This window comes from Dromiciops gliroides, chromosome 1 (assembly GCF_019393635.1).
Source record: "Dromiciops gliroides isolate mDroGli1 chromosome 1, mDroGli1.pri, whole genome shotgun sequence".
Taxonomy (NCBI): domain Eukaryota; kingdom Metazoa; phylum Chordata; class Mammalia; order Microbiotheria; family Microbiotheriidae; genus Dromiciops; species Dromiciops gliroides.
Genome location: NC_057861.1, coordinates 479,097,409 through 479,110,025, shown reverse-complemented (window position 1 = coordinate 479,110,025; position 12,617 = coordinate 479,097,409).

The following is a 12,617-nucleotide window of genomic DNA, read 5'->3' as shown; positions in this document are numbered from 1 at the left end:
GACAATATCTTGACAGAGCTTCAGCAAGAGAATACTAAGTAAGAGATAAGTCACTGGATATTTTGCCATAATAGAAAGACATTTTTACTTCTCATGGAATTTACAAAGAATTGTAAACATATGGCACATTTATCAGTCCCTTCTTTTAAGCAAAGTGCTCTTTTGATAACAAATAAATCAAGGGATGCACAACTAAAGGGAACTACTTCTAGACAATACAAAACAAGATGGGATTTTTCTTTTTGTAAAAATGTTTTGTTTTTAAGGATGAATCAAAACTCAGAATAAAAAAATACTGGAAATATAAACCATATAGTATATGACAAAAGCAATATGCTATTGATGTTGAAACTTAACTAATTTTTGTTATTATGATGAATTGATATCCTTGAGAACAATTTGAGAGAATGCAAGATTCATATAAACTTTTTTCAGCCTACAAAATATACACAATTCCCTACACAATCAGTACATGGACAAAAGCCTTCCACAAAGATTAGATCCCTACCTCTTTTCTCACATATAACTCCTATGTTGATGGCCACAAATTACTATGAATTTTTGGATTCTTTACTTTTGCTCACCATGAGGCCTATTTTTCTTAGCCCAGTGAGGAGTTTTAAACTGGCCTCAGGCTGACCAAGTGTTTTCACAGATGTAAGACAACCTGAGTTGGAAAGGAAAATAATTCTCATCACAGAACTTCCCTGATAAATGGATTTTTAAAAAGTCATTTTACTTCCATTGATACAGAGATGACTTCTGACGCATTCAGCCATCTGAAGAGAGGAGATAAATATTTATAAGGTGCTCAGCTTCACTGAAGTGTTCAGAACATTGCACATTTCCAATAGACTGCAATTACAGACTAACATAAAATAAGCAGTTTAAAAAGTAAACTAAAATAAGTTATGGAGGAGATCAAATATCCCTTCTAGAAAGTACTCAAAACACTGGCCCAGAACAGCCCTTACTGAATTCTATTTCTGCTTCAGGGTGGAAATTCTTCATTGTTAAAATCAGAATCAAAGACCAAGTCAAATATTTTGCTGGGTTTATAAAAAAAAAAGAATGAAAGAGAAAAAAAACACATAGATACAGCATGTGCTTAGTTCCTATAAATCAATTCAACAAACATTTTTGTGTCTACTATGTGGTGAGCACTATGCTAGGCACTGCTGGGGTGGATGGTGGGGGAGAGTAATATCAAGTTTAGATAATTTTGTTCTCATGGACTTTATAGTCTAATAGGAAGATCACACAAATATAGATAATTATAACACCATATTGCATGCTAAGAAATATTGATATAAAGAAAAGTGCTAAGATCTTGGCGGGGAGGGGAGTTCATAATTGACAAAGGGTTCAGGGAAAGCTTCATTTGAGTTGATCTTTTTAAAGGATGTGTAGGGATTCATCACTCAACAGGAAACAGGGAGGAAAGAGAGTACAAGGACTCTCAAGAATAAGGTCATAGAGATAGCTACCCTCTGGGTGTTAACAGGTTCTGAAGAGTGGTTGTTAGGTCAGATTATATAGTATATGGAGGACAATGTAAGATATGACAAGGAAGATGGGGTGGTGTCAAATTGGGGAAGTCCTCAAATGCCAGATAGAATTTTTTGAATTCTGGTCAGTAGACAATAGGAAGCTATGGAAGATTTTTTCTTTCTTTCTTTCTTTTTTTTTTTTTGCAGGGCAATGGGGGTTAAGTGACTTGCCCAGGGTCACACAGCTAGTAAAGTGTCAAGTGTCTGAGGCCAGACTTGAACTCAGGTCCTCCTGAATCCAGGGCCAGCACTTTATCCACTGCGCCACCTAGCTGCCCCAAGATTTTTTCTTTTAACAGAAGTGTAAGAAACAGATCTATACACAAAGATTATTCTTTCAGTGGCATGAGAGATTGGGCACAGGGAGAGACTTTGGATACAGGAAGACCTATTAGTAGGCAGCTTCCAAGGTAACAGTACCTCACAGAGCCCATTTGTTTTATTAACTTGTTTTCAGGATCTTGGGTAACTAGAAATGAGCTAGGATTTGTTTTGACCCTTGGATGTAAAGGCAGGAAAGGGGTTGAAGGTAGACAGAGACCCTGAGACACCAGCTTGAGGGAGGTCAGAATGAGAAGAGATGACTCCTCACATCATCTGCTAGTGTGTTTTTGTGAGGATCCAATGAGGTAATATCTTTTGCAAATCTCAAAGCTCTCTATAAGTGTTGTTGTTGTTGTTTTTGTTATAGAAAACAAAGAGAAACAGTCCCTGCCCTGAGGGAATTTACATTCCCCTGGGGGTAAAAGGGGAACGCAAAATGTAACAACAGCTAGGTGGTACAGTGGATAGAGGACCAACCCTGGATTCAGGAGGACCTGAGTTCAAATCCAGCCTCAGACACTTAACACCTACTTACTAGCTGTGTGACCCTGGGCAAGTCACTTAACCCCAGTTGCATCACCAAAAAAAAAAATGTAATGAGAAAAGTATATTCATGTTGATTTGAAGAGGGAAAGAATACTAACTAGTAGGACCAGGATACTTTTCTGTTAGAAGGTAGCACAGAAGCTGAGCTTTAAAGAGCAGGCCAGACATGGGGACAGCCCTGGATGGCACAAAGCTAGAGATGGAATGCTGAGTTCTGGCAACAGCAGGTTGCCACACTTTGGCTAGAACACAGATATGAAGAGGGGTGATGTGCCACAAACCTGGAAAAGCTATCAGTGACCATACCGTGAAGGGCATTTGTATTTTATTCTGCAGACAATAGGGAGCCACTGGGGATTATTGAGCAGGACAGCAATATAGTCAGACTTGTGCTTGAAGAGGGGTGATGTGCCACAAACCTGGAAAAGCTATCAGTGACCATACCGTGAAGGGCATTTGTATTTTATTCTGCAGACAATAGGGAGCCACTGGGGATTATTGAGCAGGACAGCAATATAGTCAGACTTGTGCTTCAGAAAAATTATTTTGTCATTTGTGTGGAGAATGGGACAGAGAAGGGAGAGACTGGAAGCTAGGATTCCATTTAAGTTATTTCATTAAATTCATATGGGAAGTGGTGAGGGCCTGAAGTGGTCATGGGAATGGAGAGATGGCAACAGTGATTAGAGATGTGGAAGGATAAGTCACAAGATTCTCATTGTATTACAGCAGGGAAGGGAAAGGATGGACGGAACAAGCATTTACTAAATGCTTACTATGTGGCAGGGACTATGCTAAGCACTTTACAGACATTATCTTATTTGAAAGGGAAGAGTTGAAGATATTAAGGATGTGAACTTGGATGACTAGAAGAACAGAAGTACCATGACCAAAATAAGGAAGCCTAGAGAAGGATTGGGTTTGAGATACCTAGGACACATCCTGTTGGAGATGTCTAACGATAGTGGTGATTCAGGACTGGAGGTCAAGAGAGAGTTTAGGACTGAATATACATATTTGGGAGTTATCTGCAGATGATGATTGATCCTACGGGTGCTGATGAGATCACAAAGAGAGTCAATGGAGAGAAGAGGCCTTGGGACAGAATTGTTGGAAATTCCTCTAGCAAGGGGCTAGGACATGGATGATGATTCAACAAAGAGACTGAGGAGTATGCACATAGGAGGAAAACCAGGAATGAAAAGTGTCATGAAAGCAGAGGGAAGAATGAATGGCATGTCCTAGTTGGCTGTAGTGGGATGCTGGGGGAGGTATGACACTTATCTATCCATCCATCTGTCCCTTTTACAACCATCATGCAGACCACATGCAGGTGAAACCTTGGCACTGATGGTGGGTAAGGCCCAGCCCAAGGTTGGATTTTGCATCAGGTTAAGATCTTGTACCCAGGTGAGAAAGTCTTGGAGCTTTGGAAGAAGTTTACCTGACAGAAGTGACCCAGGCATTCAGATATGTGAGCTTTGGGCTTACTTCCCACTTTGTGCTTGTTTGTGGGGAGGAAAGGGAAAGGGATAATAGCAGCAGTAGCAGCAGCAGCAAGCAAGCAAGCAAGCATTTATTAAGTCCCTTGTCTGTGCCAGGCACTATGCTTAGCACTTTACAGATATGATTGCATTTGATACTCACAACAACCCTGCATGGTAGGCTCTTTTATTATCCTTATTTTGCAGTTGAAGAAACTGAGGGAAACAGAGGTTTTGACTTGCCCAAAATATCCATTGTTCCCATGCTTTCTCCCCACGACAATCCCAGCTCATCCCTGGGCAAAGGATTGAAAGATTAGAGACCTTGGGGCTGGGTAGGAAGCAAATAGAGTGTTGTAGCTAAAGCTTCCAGAAGGAAGAAGAGTCACTTGGCTCTGACTTTGGTGAAGGGCTATAGAGCCTGTTGTGAGGGCCATTTTATCCCTCCCAAGTGAACATTCCCAGTGTGGATAATGGTTATTCCACCAATGGGTGGTACTTACTACATTATTCAATTGGGGCCAAAGGCCCACCCTGTTTACCACATTCTGTTGACAACATTACCCTCATTGGGGAAACATCACTGCAATGTACTATAGGAGGTGGAACACTGGACTTTAGTTAGAACATTCTGAGTTCTATTCCCAATTCTGATACTTGCATTTCTTTTACCTCTTTGAACCCCATTTCTCCATCTCTTAAAGGGGTTTAATCATGCTGTGTTTCTGGTACCTATTAATTCCATCTTCCTCTCCCCACCCCCACCCATACACCCTTTGCCCACATTACTACTCCCACAATAGTGTAAGCAGCGGTGTTGCTGTGGCTCGAGACTAAGTTGAGAATTAGATCTTTATTCATTCCTTTCTCCCCAAAGGGGAAGAGGGGCTGATTCTTTCCAGACTTGTTGGGTTTTTTTTCTTCCACTGGGTGACACAGGAACATGGCTTCTTTAGTTCCCCTCTACCCACCTCTTGTATGGAGACTTGGAGAGTTAAGATTTGCCTGAGGCATCCTGGCACTATAATAATAATACCTTAAATTTATATAGTGCTTTAAGGTTTGCAAAGCCTCATTGAATCCTCACAACCCTGTGAAATAGATGCTATTATTATCCCGTTTTACAAATAAGGAAACTGAGTCTTATCTAAGAGTCTCACAGTTAATAAGTGTCTGAGATAGAATTTGAACTCAGGCTTTCATACTCTAGCTTCAACACTCTATGCAATGGGTTATAAAGCTGCACTCTCCAACAATGGCTTACTCTTTTTAGTCTGGGGGTGGATTTTTCTAAATCAATGTACTCTCTCTTGTCTCTCTGTTTCCTCTGTATCACTAGCTGGGTAACTTCTGCATTTTATATTCTTAGGGAGTCAGCTGGGGCAATGAGAGGTTAAATGATTTACGCAGGGCAACACTTCCTGATTCCAAGGCCAACTCCATGACCATGATGCCATGCTGCCCCTCAGAAGCAGAATTCTAAACTTATTTGTTACATAGGACATCGTCATATTAAAATTTTTTTGATGTATCCACAACAGTAAAGCCCTCAATATGTACAGGAAATACCATAAAACCCCTAATAAGCAATAGAAACTATTTTGTTCTCCTCCTGCTTATCTTCCCAGAGCCTGTGTGGCACTCCTATATTTATTAAAAAAAAATCCCTCTAAGAGGCTCAATATCTGGTCAAATAGGACACAATTTGTACTAATCCTCTCAGATTAACAACAATTTGATTGTCACAGTTGGTGTAGGTTGTAGCCTAAGTAGTAGCTGAAGCTTTAAATTACCCATACCTGGAATATTTCCTGTTATATTATTATGGAAAGTAGGCAGATGTCACATGATTAGCCACTCGAGGGGGGATAGTTTAATATTTCATCACTAGATGGTGGTTCAACTACTTGCAAGTAATACCTTCTCTTTTCCACTATCTGCTCTCTCTCCCAGCCCCCACCCCCCACACTCCAACCACTTTGTGCTGCTTTAATTGGCTTCCAAGTTCAAAAGAATCCTAGAGAAATGATTTTGCCCCTCTTCCTGTGGAAAGAATGCTTTATTAGACTGTTTGGAAAACTTGTTAATGATTATACTGTTCAAATATAACTAGAGACTTGCTTGCACCCAAAATATCATCCTGACCTCAGTAACTCTCCAAGAATGCTAGAAATGGTTACAGGAAATTCAAAGTTTTCTCAACTCCTAAATTCATGCAAAACATTTACCATACCCAGGTCTTATTTTGGGTCTACCCAAGTTTGTGTTTTGGATTCCCTTCAGGTTACTCATGTGTATTACCTTTGTTTGATGATTCATGTATGCCATGTGCAGAAACCTTTGTTAAAATCCTATATAATATAAACCTTCCAGAACCTAGGGAGAGGGAGCCAACCCTTCCTTTCTACTCTACCAAATGGCCTAATAAATTCTTTTTTAAAAAACTATTTCAAATTTGGGGGTTTGTTCTCCTACAAAACACCTCCAATTACTAAAAATAGGAAATCCTTATTTCTGTTTGTACTCCTCCATCCTCATAGGATTTGACAGTTGGGGAAGCTAGGTGGCACAGTGATAGAACACAGACCCCTGAAGTTGGAAGGACCTGAGTTCAAATCCCACCTCAGACACTTATTAGCTGTGTGAGCCTTAAAACAACAATAAACAACAACAAAACATGTGGGGTCATCTCCAGTCACCCTGACATATATACAGTGACTGGACCCAGATGGCCCTGGAAGAGAGCTCTCACTTAAATTCAATTCTCTGCAAGTCATGATATCACACCAGCGTCATGGTCCTCTTCGAGAATAAACAACAATAATGATTTGACAATTCACTTTCAATGGACAGGGATCTATTGAAATAATAATTAAAAACAATTAAAACCCTAAACAGAACTCAAACTTTTAAATGGAGTGGGGGAATGGATGGATGAAAAGGAAAGTATTTTACTTGTTTTTAAGTGTTCTAAGGAAACTGGGTGAAGAGGAGGCACTGGAGTCAATTCTACTTAATTCCCCTGTGGCTGTGTATGTTCGAGATATGGCAGGCTAGTCTTTCCCTAGTCCAAATATCCGAATCTCACTCTGGTCTTTTCTGCTTTTTTCCTGTCAGTTATAGATTTACAACTTTACAGGTCATTGTGGGGGTGACCACAGAACTGCAGAAGCAGGGAAGTTTTTTTTTGTTTTTTTTTGTTTTTTTTTAGTGAGGCAATTGGGGTTAAGTGACTTGCCCAGGGTCACACAGCTAGTAAGTATTGTGTCTGAGACCGGATTTGAACTCAGGTACTCCTGAATCCAGGGCCGGTGCTCTATCCACTGCGCCACCTAGCTGCCCCAGCAGGGAAGTTTTTAACTGCTTTTCCCCATTTGGTTGCCTGGAGAATGGTGCAGAGCTTCTTTCCTCTTCTAGCAATTCAAAAGGAAAATTCAAAATGGAGTTTGATGTACATGCAGCCAAGGAACAGGAACAAACCCTCTAAGTCTCTGTGTGAAATCTAGTTATACTCCTATTTCTTGCATTGTCTCATGCCACGTTTGTGCCCCAGTGTGGGATTGGTAAACCCTGCTACACTTATTTTCCATCTGACAGTTCTTTCCATCTTGTGAGGTCTTTTAGGGTAATGAATCTGGAATAAGAGCAACTTTGACTTAACTCAAAGATGTGCGACTGAGCAAATCATTTAACCTTTCTGAGCTTTGATTCCTGATCTGTAAAATGGGGATATTTACATGTAACCAGCAGGTGTCGCTACATAGCAAGGTTTTGAGATTTATTTTATTTGTCCTGAATTGTCGCAGTTTAGTGCTATCTTCATTTTAGATATTTTCATTTTGTGTCATTTCATAGAAGTCTTCCCGTTTATCTCAATTTTTCCATAATGTTCCATTATGTTCATATACCACAATTTAATCAGTCATTCCTCAATTATTAGCACATATTCTTTTCCAGGATTTTGTTATTAAAAATGCTTCTGTGAGTATTTCTGAGCATTTGCATCTTTTCTATAAGTCTTATAATAGGATCTCTGGGTTAAAAGGTATAGTTTCACAAATTTTCTTGCATAATTTCAAATTGTTTTCGAGAATAGTTGGATCAGTTCACAGATGTGTCACCAACCAATGAACTAGCAAACCTAGCTGCTCTTCTGACAGCCTCACCCACACTGAATTTTACAGGCTTTCTATATTATCTTTGTCAATTTGCTGTATACGAAGTGATATCTTTTTATTTTTTTTAGCTGATTAGGTTTTTTGGTCCTTTTTTCAGAGGGTTGTCAACATTTGGATTTTTAAAAACTATTTGTTCATATCCTTTTGTCTGCTGGAGGATGGGCATTAATCTTACAAGATTTATGTCACTTGCCTTTATATTTTTGAGATGTTTAATGCAGATTCCCCTTAAACTATATCTTGTCTTTTGTTTCTTATTTCATTGAGTTTTTGGAAATTTTTGTTTGTTTGTTTTTGGTGAGGCAATTGGAGTTAAGTGACTTGCCCAGGGTCACACAGCTAGTAAGTGTTAAGTGTCTGAGGCTGGATTTGAACTCAGGTCCTCCAGACTCCAGGGCTGGTGGTTTATCCACTGCACCACCTAGCTGCCCCTAGTTTTTGGAAATTTTAACAATTTTATACGACTAAAATTACATTTCATGAATTCTACAGCTATGCCTGGTTATAGTCTTCCTTATTTACAGTTGAGAAAACAAACTTCCATGCTTCTCTCTTTTTTTTAATGGTACAAGTTTTAATATTAAGATAGTTTATCTACTTGAAATTTACTGTGGTATATCTTATCCTTCCTCCTTTCTTTAATAAATTTCATTTAATTATTAAGTATTTATTAAGTATTTACTATGTCCCAGACACTGTGATAAGTGCTAAAGTCAAAGTCATACAAAGTCAAAAGCAAAAACAGTCCCTTTCAAGGAGCTTACAATCTAGTCAATGGAAATAACATGTACTTATTTAGTATATTAAAAATACATCAGGGGGGCAGCTAGGTGGCACAGTGGATAAAGCACTGGCCTTGGATTCAGGAGTACCTGAGTTCAAATCCAGCCTCAGACACTTGACAGTTATGAGCAGGAAAGGCCTAATGTAGAAGGTAGCATTTGAGCTGAGTATTGAGGAAAACTAAGGCTTCTGTGGGGTGGCTAGGTGGTACAGTGGATAGAGTGCTGGCCCTGGAGTCAGAAGGACCTCAATTCAAATCCAACCTCAGACATTTACTAGCTGTATGACCCTAGGCAAGTCACTAAACTCCACCTCAGTTCATCCGGAAAATGAGCTGGAAAGAAAATGGCAAACCACTCCATTATGTTTGCCAAGTAAATCCCAAATAGGGTCATGGAGAGTCGGGTACAACTGAAACAATTCAACAACAAAGAGATTCTGAAGTAGTTTATTTTTGCATGGGACAGAGTACCCTGTGTGAAGAAGGCCAGTCTGGCTAGACAATAGCATGCATGAAGGACAGCATTGTACAATAGGGATAGAAAAATAGTTTGGGAGTTTAGGAAAAGCTTTAAGTGCTAAACAAAGATCTGGGCTTAGATTTGATTCTGGAGGCAATGAGAGTCACAAGTTTATTAAGTGAAATGGTCAGATTTGTATTTTTTAGGCCTATTGGTTTGGCAGCTATTGGAAGATAGGTTGGAGAGGGGAGAAACAGGAAACTGGAAGTCTACTTTGACTTGTTTAAGGTTGTGGCAGTGAGTAAAGAAATGTGAAAAATGTAGACACAGAAATATTGATTTGGCAATTAATAGTTGGAATGAGTAAGGAATCAAGGACACCTATGTGGAGAACCTGTCTAAATCTCCTTCTAAAGGATTATTACCCAGATTTAACCCACAGATTATTACCCCATTCTTTGTTCTCTCAGCTCTCAGGCAAGGTGGAATTTTTCTGTTGTCTTTTCTCCCCTTCTGCCATAAACACTGATTCATCATTTAAGCCCTTTCCTGTTATCTGCATTTATTAACTTTCTTTCGTTTGCTAAATTTTCATTTAAAAATTCTTACTCATGTCTGTTTTCATTAATGATTGAAATTATGTGATCCCATAAAAGATATATTGCTTTTCAACTATTCTCTTCTTTGTAAGATATATTACTTTGAGCTGCAAACTGCTTTCGATAGACATTATACCATAGTTCATTATTTTCTTTCATTTCTTGTATGTGAACTGCCTCTTCTTGGTTGTTAGGAAGATTCTCTATGATAATGAAACTCTGGAAGTTGATGATTACATTTCTGAATTAAAATTTGGTTCCTATTTGATATGCCCTGTCTATTCTATTGGGGACTATTTCCATTATTGTCTATTGAACAATGTTTCCAACATTTCCAGGAAATTATCTTTTGAATTTCTGATACTCAGACTTTTATCACATTTTTATGCAATAATTCTCAGATTACTTTGTTTTGTCTTCAAGGTGAGCTATTTTGGTTTGTAGAGATCTAAAGCATTCTTCTAATTTTGCTGCCTTTCAATTTAGCTAAATTTGTTATTTCAATATTTTGGTGTTACTTTGCAACGTTTTTAGCTCCCATGTTTTACTTTGGGTTTCCACTGTTTTAAACCAGTGGTTCCCAAGTTTTGGTCTCCGGATTCCTTTATATTTTTAAAAACTGAAGACTTCACCCTCTAAAGAGCCTTTGCTCATACTGATTGATATTTACCATACTGGAAATTAAAAATATCTTAGTAATATAATAATATGAAAAGTTTTTACCTCATGAACCCCCTGAGCACACTTTGATAAATATTGTTCTAAACTATCAAATTTTTTTATAACCTTATATTTTCCTCTCAATAAATTTCTCATTAAAATACTTGGGTGACTCTTATGGTTATTCCATTTCTCATTTTGGGGGGGTCTGGTGGTATTCTTCTCTTCTTGAGAATTCTCCCAGATGATTAACCCATCATTAATCATCAACATTTTAGGACTTCTCTTTTGTTTATTCCTTTTTACAGCAACTCTAACAAATTTTCTTTTACATGTGAGAGCTTATTTCCTTCCACTAATATTATTTTTACCATATTTTGTGCATTTTTACTGTTTTAAGGTGATAAAAAGAGAGCTAGGTTTAGCTACAATCATGCGTTCACTCATCCCCACTATCCTCATCTTGCCAGATGTATCAATAAAATGCACCTTACATGGCACAAAAATAAAAACTATGACGAATGTAAATATTCTCCATAATGTTCAGAAACAATTGAGCTGCTACTGTAATATACAAGATTTAGAAGAAAATGAAAATCCTGAAGTGCATTCTACCATGGAAAAATCATTTTTAAGGCTACTATTTTTAACACAAACTTCTAAAATCACAAGAATAATGAACTGTATCTTCCAAAGCACAAGTGGCCACTATGTAGCAGGTACTCAATAAATGTGTTGAATGAATGGATAAAATTTTATTTTCAATTTTGCAATCTGTCAGTAGATTTGAAAAGAACTGCACAAAAGGGAAAATGTTTAAGTATTTTAATATATTAATACATACATCTAAAACAGAATACATACTTACACAGCCTCCTTTTTGAATTGACTACATTGTTTATGTATATTTGGATATTCACCTCTCAGAGGTGGACAACTGAAGAATAATTATAAAAAATTTACTCAGATACTTATTTTCCCTGAGAAAGTATTCCCAAATTTGTAATTTTATAATTGCATTTTAAAAGTAATTAACTTATTTCTTAAGTAAACTATATGGAAATCACAATTTCCATCACGTACCTTTAGAATCTGAAAGTATTAAAAATTATTTAAATACTATTTTCAGAACTATTTGGAAGGAAATTTAAATTCTACTCACTATAATTTTATAATAAAGGCAAATTATGTTCTATATGCTTATATTTAATAGTCATTAGAATGTACTGTGTAAGTTTGAATTTGGATTTAAACTTAAATTGTTAAAATTTCCTATCAATTACTAAGACAATGCTAAAAATTTTTTTTCTAAAAAAGCTCTTATTTAGATTAAGTGTGCTATAAATACCTAAAATTTAGAAAATTATATTTTTATTTGAGAGAGAGAGAAGGGAATTTCCTTTTATTTTTAGGACATCTGTTCTTTGGGTGTTAATTTGTGTATCTCCTCAAAAATAATTCCTAAGTGCACCAAGTATATAATACCATCAAGGTATTCCAGAAAGTTCAATAGACCTGGATTTAGCATCAACTTCATCATCAAGGCTAGTCACTTAATCTCTCTCTTTTTTGGGGGATCAGATATTTTCTAGAGTCCCTTTTATAGACCTTGAAAGGGAAGCCATATTCTGTGATTTAAATCTGCAGTTTTCTTTTTCTTTTTTAGTTAGAATAAGGTAGTAGTTTATTTAGGAGCAAGGGAAGGGAAGGGAAGGAGGCGGGGTAGGGAAACCATGACAGAAATCCTTGGACTTCTCATGGGGAGATAGGCACAAAGCACATGGCTCAGAGGTACCAATCTCCAAATCTGCAGTTTTCTAAATTGATTTCTAAAAGAATTTCAAAATGCACTTTAAGATGAGGCATAAAATCTAAATTAAAAAGTGTAAAAATGTACACTATTACAATATTGCAGCATCAGAAGGCAGAATGGTATTTTGGAAAGAGCAGTGAATCAGTCCAAGAACAAATCCTAGATTGCCACTAGCTAGCTATGTGAAATTGGGCATATTATTTTCCTTTTGTAGGCCTT